The 6833-nt window shown below is 31.1% G+C and overlaps 1 long non-coding RNA gene across 1 annotated transcript; it reads left to right on the forward strand.

Annotated features, from left to right (window-relative positions):
• Positions 1–3866: 3866 nt before the first annotated feature.
• LOC145955577 (uncharacterized) lies at positions 3867–5387 on the forward strand. Its single transcript, XR_014432224.1, has 2 exons — positions 3867–4132; positions 5114–5387. It is a non-coding gene; the product is annotated as an uncharacterized LOC145955577 (long non-coding RNA).
• Positions 5388–6833: the final 1446 nt, after the last annotated feature.

The following is a 6833-nucleotide window of genomic DNA, read 5'->3' on the forward strand; positions in this document are numbered from 1 at the left end:
TATCTATCATGAGAGGAAGATTGTTTAAATTTTATACTAATTTTTTTTAATTTAAAACTTTCACTTAAAGATATAAAAGTAACTTTAGTTTAGTGGTTATTTTCTTCTTTTAACTTTATAATAAATTATATAAATAAATAATATATTTAAATATATAAATTATGTTTAAAATTAATATAAATAAATATTTTTAAATATATCAATTATATTTTAAATTAAGATAAATAAATATATTAAGCTAATTATTAATAATTTTTTTAAAATATTAAAATTTAATTTATAAATAAATATGACTAATATTTTATTTTGTGTATTATCAATTATAAGTATTTATATATAAATAAGATTTAATATGTAATAAACAAGCATTTATAATTTTATAGATTATATTATCATTAAAAATTATAAAATAAATATTTTAAAATATATAAATTATTATTTAAAGTTTTAAATTTATTAAAAATAATTTAAACTATGTCATAATATTAATTTTAAATAGAAATCAATAGCTTATTAATTATAAAAGTAAGTATGTAGACAAATAAATATTCAAAACATAAATCAATGATGATAGTAAGTGAAAAAGGTCATGTTCAAATCATGATTTAGACATTGATATATTTTTTTAATATTTATCTATTTGGTCAATTCAATTTGTGTTTCTCTATTTTTATATTAGTTGAGTTAATTTTTGAGGGCTAGAAGGTTAATTGGCCACTAAATGAGTATATTATACAACTAACTACTTTAATTTGATTTTTATAACTTGTTAATACAATAACAATAAATATTCATAGAAACACTTCATATTTTTTATGATGAATAATTTGTCACTTGTAATTAAAAATAAGTCATAATTTTTATAATAATCACTCATGAATTAAAATATTTGTGACAAAGTTAACTTTTTGTGACAAAAACATTTATATATATAATAAAATTTGTATTAGTGACGATTTTAAGTTAAGAAAACAAAATTTATAGATATTAGTGTCAAATTTTTGTGACAAAAAAATTTTAGTCACTATTAATATATTATTAGTGACAAGTTTTATTTTCATCACTATTGTTAGTCACAAAAAATCACATTTCTTGTAGTGACCCTTCAACTAAAGGAGACTGGACGTAGCTTAGTTTGAGCGAACCAGTATAAAAATCTTTGCACTACTTTTCTATGTTTTAGACGCAGTTTCGTTTAGTTGATTTATCATACTGAAAACTTCGTCCATTGCTTATTGTTCATTATAGCTATCTTCATACGAAAACCACACTTGTTTAATTTATTATCTTAAAGAGTAGTTTTTGTTTAAGAAGTATTTTCCATGTGCAGACGATAAACTCTCAGATGCACTTTGATTTAGTTGATATATCATACTGGGGATTTCATCCATTGCTCATTTTGTACTAAAACTATCTTTAGACGAAAAATACACTTATTTAATATCTTAAGAAACAGTCTCATTTTAAGAAGTATTTTCCTTGTGCAGACGGTAAATCTTCAGACGCAAAATCTTTTGTTAAACCAGCTCTACATAGTTTTTCTAAGCAATCAAAATAATTTTTACTGGACGGAAAAGAGCTTCTTTGCAAAAACATTTTTAAAATTCCTTTGTTCACACACACACATATTCAACCCCTTTCTATGTGTTTTTCTGATAACTTCAGAAAAGATGTTAAAAGAGCAAGAACCCGAGATTACTTATGAAGCCTTAGAAAATCTATAATGGAAGGAAGCTATTACAATAGAACTCAAAGCATTAATGATGAACAAAACTTGGACTCTAGTGCCTTACCAAGGATAGAAAAATATAATAGACTCCAAGTAGGTGTTCAAGACAAAGTTTAAAGTTGATGGTACAATAGAAAGAAGAAAAACAAGATTGGTGGCTAAGGGCTTTCAACAAACTCCTGGACTTGACTATTATGAAACATTCAGCCATGTGGTTAAAGCAATTTTAGTGAGAATAATCTTATAAATTGTGTTACATTTCAACTAGGAAATTAGACAAATGGATATAAACAATGAATTTTTGAATAGAGAATTAAAGGAAATATTATTTATGAGGCAACTTAAGGGATTTTTGGATAAGTAAATACCTCAACATATTTGTAAGCTAAATAAAGCCATCTATGAATTAAAGCAAACACCAAGATCATGGTATGACAAATTAAGAAATGCCTTACTTATGTGGGGATTCAAGAACACTAGAAGTGACTCCTCTCTTTTTGTTCTCATGAGTAAGGCACATATTATATTTTTACTAATGCATGTTGATGATATAATTATTACCGACAGTAGTAGCAATTTTTTATCCTTGTTTATCAAACAATTAAATATCATGTTTTCTCTAAAAGATCTTTAAAGTTTACATTACTTTCTTAGAGTAAAAGTGTGCAAAGATGCAGGTGGACTATATCTCAAACAAACTAAATATGTATTTGATCTTTTAAAGAATTTCACTTTAGAGCATCTCTCTTCCTATCCTACATCCATGGTGATTGGCAAATCTCTTTCTAAGGAAGTTGAGTTAATGAAAAATCCTACACTTTATAGAAGAGCAATTGGTGCATTATAGTATTTAACTAATACAAGACTTTATATTGCTTATTTTCTTAATCAACTCAGTCAATATATGCAAGCACCCACTACAATTCATTGGCAATCTATCAAACGTGTGTTCAAGTATCTAAAGCGGATAATGGACCATTTCCTATATATAAAGACATTAGTTGATCAAGACATAATAGGTTTCTCTAATGCAGACTAGGAAACAAACACTGAAGATAGAAAATTAGTTGTAGGATATTGTGTGTTCCTAGGAGAAAGTCTAATAACTTGGTCTTCTAAGAAACAAAGATTTGTGTCAAGGTCAAGTACCAAGTCAAAATACAGGGCCTTAGTTGATCTTGCAATAGAAATAGCCTGGATAAGGTCATTGTTACAGGAAATTAAATTAAAAATATCAAGAACACCAATACTACGGTATGACAATCTCAATGCCAAAGCTTTAGCTACTAATCCAGTTTATCACTCAAGAACCAAGCATATAGAAGTGGATGTTCACTATATTAGAGATTAGGTGCTAAACAAACATGTGACTATTGCATATGTTTTAACTTTAGATCAAATTGCTGACTAGGAGTAGTCAAACTACCCTTTAGCTTGAAGGGGGTAGTTAAAGAAGAAGATATCATAAACAAAATTTAACAACAGATTCAAAGTTTAAATTTAAATTCATAGGGATTTTATCTATTATATAGATAAAGATTTTATCTATTAGTTAATAATCTATAACAACTTTCTATTGTCACAAGTCTATGTTGTAACTGTAACACCCCAGTTTTCCAAAATGGTTATTAATATTATATTTGATAGTTATCTTTTATTCCAAATGTAGCTAATTCACACTCCATTTATGCTTAATTATAGGCTTTAGAAACATATGTATATTGTTGGGCTTAATTAGATAGTTGTAAACTTTCTTTTTGTTAAAATCGTTTTCGCTGGGCTGACTGGCAAGCCTCGGTTTTTGGGGCATAACTCGGTCTGTGGTTGTCCAAATGATACAAACTTTATATCAATGGAAAGATAAGATAAACTACTATAACTTTTATGAAGAAACCATTTTCAAATTCCTTCATCTACCATGTTGAATATTCTAAAAACCGCAACATATTTAACTCACGCTGGCAGCCTGACCCCTGTTCACTAAAACAGTCATATCTGGAGTTATAGATCTCCTTTTTCGGTGATTCCAAAACGATTGAAAAGATAACATCCTAAGATACAACTTTCATGAAGACCTCGTGACCAAATTCAGTCGTGTAGAAGGTCAAAATGGGAGTGCCAAAGGACGTATCCACTAAACTCCACTAACCATCCACCATCACCACTAACTCCTCCACTACCACCACTAACTCATCCACTAAACCTAATTTCCTTATATTTTAATGTCTTTTGAAGGCTATAAATAGCCCCTCAATTCTTCATTTCAGAACCTCCCTAAAACACTTCTCATTTCTCTTCTCTTGTAATTTTTCTCTCTACGTTCTGCTTAGACTGAAGGAGCCTAGGGGAAGAAGTTCTGCTCTAAGTTTTAGCGAGATTCTGCCCAAATTTCTGTATATCCAGGTAAGGGGGGGAGTGGGAAACCTCGCTTAGGGGTGTGGGAGTAATCGTTAAATAGTTGTTTGTAGATTGGCTCCCGATCTTATGTCTGTTGTTTGTATGAAATATTGTTATTAATGTGCTTTGCTTTTTATATTACTTGATTTCTTGTCTGTAGTAAATAATAATTATACTATTTTTATAAAAGAAAAATAAATAAATTGTTTATTAATAAAGATATGGAAGGCTAAGCCTCCTATTAATTAATAAATATGTAATTGATGTTAAAAATGAATAAGTTTTAAAATAAAAATACCTATACGAACTTATGAAGATCTTATTATGACTTGAGTATATGAAGTATATATGAGACCTGTGCGGACCTATGAGGATATGACTGTATGAAATATGTACTCATGACTTGTGACCTATGATCCATGAATGGACCATTGAACTGTTGAACTATTGGACCGTTGGACTATTGGACTGATTGGACCATTGGACCGTTGGACTATTGGACTATTAAAGTTGGATTAATAAAATAAATCATAATTATGAAATATGAATCTTATATGTGTAATATGCTAAATGTTGAGTCTATGAATGTATGACATGCATCATATGCATATATTATTCCAGGTGTGCCGCTGAGGCCGCATACCAGTGATGCTAACAAGGTGTATGAACACCAGTGATAGGTGTGCCTTCGGGACACCAGTGATGTAACATGCTAACGAGGTGTATGAACACCAGTGATAGGTGTACCTTTGGGTCACCAGTGATAAATTCTGAAACTTCCGTATGGCGCCACATGCATGCATTTTGTGAGTCGAGTCAATAAAATCATTGCATGATTTATAAATGTACATATATATATATATATATATGATATTGATTATATTGTATGTGTGTGTGCTATTTAACTTTTATTTCTATACCTGCAACTAAGTGAGAAGTTTCTCACTCCTCTTGTTATTCTTGTATATGTTTAAATTTATGTTGCAGGTAATCTTAATCATGAGGATGTTGGTAATGAAGTCTAGAGGCTTAAGTGGGCATGCTCTGATAGGATGTGACATCGGGCTTAGCTAGGCTTCTTTCTGGGATAATAATGTTTTATTTTCCTTCTTTTGAAATTTAAATATATTTGTATGATATAAAAAAAATTATAAATTGATTCCTAACTAGGAGGCACTGCCACCTTTACTGGGATTAATTTATAATCTTTGTTTTATTATGACTTCTTGAGTTTGGTATAAATGTTAATTACGAATGTGCATCTTCTACCTTATGATATTTATTATCACTCTAATATTTTTTTTTAATATAGTTAATGCTTATTAAGTAATTATGTTGGGGTAGAGGGTGTCACATTTAGTGGTATCAGAGCAGGTCGATTCTATCGGCCGTGAGTTATGTGTCTACTATGTTTATTGATTGTAAATATATTATGTTATAGTTGTCTGTGTTTATTAAAAGTTCTGTATATCCAGATTATGGCTGGTAGAAATGATCGTGCGATTGCTGATGCTCTCCAAGCATTAGCCCAAGCTATGAACAACAACAATATGGCTGGAGTTGTTCCTAACTGGTTGGAGCAATTTCAGAAGAATAACCCGCCGACCTTTAAAGGAGGATATGACCCAGATGTTGCAATAAATTGGCTAATGGAAATCGAAAAGATCTTCAATGCTATGGAATGTCCTTTTCCTCAGAAAGTGAGGTTGGCTACCTTTATGTTTACTGCTGATGCCCATTTTTGGTGGGAAGGAGCACTTCAAAGGATAATAGATGGAGGAATGCAATTAAATTGGGAAAACTTCAAAAGAGTTTTTCTTGAGAAGTATTTCCCGGATGATGTGAGAAGCCAGAAGGAAGCTGAATTTCTTGAGTTAAAGCAAGGAAATGATACGGTGGCACACTATGCTGAAAAATTTGATGCCTTGGTCCGTTATTGTACCCATTATCATGGTGAGGGTGGCGAACGGGCTAAATGTATTAAGTTTGTGAATGGCCTTCGTCCTGAGATAAAAACCGCAATTAATTATCAAGAGATTTATCACTACCCAACGCTTGTCAACAAGAGTAGAATCTATGACCGTGATAATCGTGCACGTTCTGTCTTTTACAAGGGAGCTGGAGGTCCTATTCGTGCAGTGAATTCAAATACTTCTGGTAAGAGTAAGCCTTATTCTGCTTCTACCAGATCTCAGGGAAATATGGCTGCTGCCAATAGAACTAAATCGTCCACTATGAACACTACTGGTAGTGTTGGAGGGTCTGTGTCTATTTCTTCAGGAAGATGTGGAAAGTGTGGACGGATCGGTCATATTAAATCAGAGTGTCGTGACAAGGAGGTTACTTGCTTCAACTGCAATGATAAAGGACACATCAGTACTCAATGTCCTGAACCACCAAGAACACGTGTCGTTGGATCAGGATCGCAAACCGAACGACCAAAGACTGTAGGAAGAGTATTTGCTCTTAGTGGTGTTGAAGCTGCTCAGTCAGAAAATTTGATACAAGGTACTTGTTTCATAGCTGAGACTCCTTTTGTTGTACTATTTGATTCTGGTGCAACTCATTCCTTTATTTCCATCTCTTGTGTCCAAAAACTGAAATTGCCTGTGTCTTTGTTAAATTTTGATTTAGTTGTTGAAACCCCTACTAATGGTTCTGTAACTACATCCCTAGTGTGTTTAAAATGCCCTTTGACAATTTCTGA

This window comes from Cajanus cajan, chromosome 3, assembly GCF_000230855.2.
Source record: "Cajanus cajan strain Asha chromosome 3, NIPB_CcT2T_4, whole genome shotgun sequence".
NCBI classification, from domain to species: domain Eukaryota; kingdom Viridiplantae; phylum Streptophyta; class Magnoliopsida; order Fabales; family Fabaceae; genus Cajanus; species Cajanus cajan.